Raw genomic sequence first — 1,740 nt, 5'->3', positions numbered from 1 at the left:
GTAATTTTATAAGGTCCTTCCCACCGAGCTTCTAGTTTCCCAACATCCCCGGCAGGATTAACTTTTTTCATGACTAAATCCCCTATTTGAAAATCTCGAACTCAGACCTTTTTATTGTACGATTTGATGATTCGACCTCGGTATGCTTCCATTCGAATTATTGCTCGGTCTCTTCTTTCTTCTACCAAATCCAATTCCATGGCCCGACTTTGATCATTGTCGCCTGGATAAGATTCTACCCGGGGAGAAATTTGCCCAATTTCGACAGGAAGGACTGCTTCAGAACCATATACCAGGTTGAAAGGAGTTTCTTGAGTAGGTGCTCGGGGAGTAGTTCTGTACGCCCAGAGAACACTGGGTAATTCTTCCACCCAATCTTTTCCCTTGCCTTGTAGCCTGGTCTTCAATGCTTGTATAATAATTCTGTTAATAACTTCTGTTTGACCATTAGCTTGAGGGTAGGCAACAGAAGTAAAAGACTGAGTGATTTTCATTTCATGACACCAAGATGTAATTCCTTTGCCCTGAAATTGTCTCCCGTTATCTGAGATTAGTCTTCTGGGTAATCCGAACCGGCACACAATGTTCTTCCACAAAAATTTCAATACTTCCTGCTCAGTAATTCTAGCCAATGGCTCGGCTTCCACCCATTTGGAAAAGTAATCCACAGCCACCAGTAAGAACTTCTTTTGAGCCCTGGCAGTTGGGAAAGGACCAACAATATCCAGGCCCCATTGATCAAAGGGGCAAGATGCCCAGATAGGCTTCATGGGGGTGGCCGGACTGTGTTGGAAGTTTGAATGATGTTGACATCTCTTACAAGCCTGGACCACTTGAGCAGAATTCTGGCTAAGAGTTAGCCACCAGAATCCGGCAAGCATTGTCTTCCGGGCCAAAGCCATCCCTANTGGTCCAGGCTTGTAAGAGATGTCAACATCATTCAAACTTCCAACACAGTCCGGCCACCCCCATGAAGCCTATCTGGGCATCTTGCCCCTTTGATCAATGGGGCCTGGATATTGTTGGTCCTTTCCCAACTGTCAGGGCTCAAAAGAAGTTCTTACTGATGGCTGTGGATTACTTTTCCAAATGGGTGGAAGCCGAGCCATTGGCTAGAATTACTGAGCAGGAAGTATTGAAATTTTTGTGGAAGAACATTGTGTGCCGGTTCGGATTGCCCAGAAGACTAATCTCAGATAACGGGAGACAATTTCAGGGCAAAGGAATTACATCTTGGTGTCATGAAATGAAAATCACTCAGTCTTTTACTTCTGTTGCCTACCCTCAAGCTAATGGTCAGACAGAAGTTATTAACAGAATTATTATACAAGCATTGAAGACCAGGCTACAAGGCAAGGGAAAAGATTGGGTGGAAGAATTACCCAGTGTTCTCTGGGCGTACAGAACTACTCCCCGAGCACCTACTCAAGAAACTCCTTTCAACCTGGTATATGGTTCTGAAGCAGTCCTTCCTGTCGAAATTGGGCAAATTTCTCCCCGGGTAGAATCTTATCCAGGCGACAATGATCAAAGTCGGGCCATGGAATTGGATTTGGTAGAAGAAAGAAGAGACCGAGCAATAATTCGAATGGAAGCATACCGAGGTCGAATCATGAAATCGTACAATAAAAAGGTCCGAGTTCGAGATTTTCAAATAGGGGATTTAGTCATGAAAAAAGTTAATCCTGCCGGGGATGTTGGGAAACTAGAAGCTCGGTGGGAAGGACCTTATAAAATTAC

This window comes from Primulina huaijiensis, unplaced genomic scaffold (assembly GCF_012295235.1).
Source record: "Primulina huaijiensis isolate GDHJ02 unplaced genomic scaffold, ASM1229523v2 scaffold20025, whole genome shotgun sequence".
Taxonomy (NCBI): domain Eukaryota; kingdom Viridiplantae; phylum Streptophyta; class Magnoliopsida; order Lamiales; family Gesneriaceae; genus Primulina; species Primulina huaijiensis.
The sequence above is the reverse complement of the archived record's forward strand: the minus strand, read 5'-3'. Positions refer to the sequence as shown.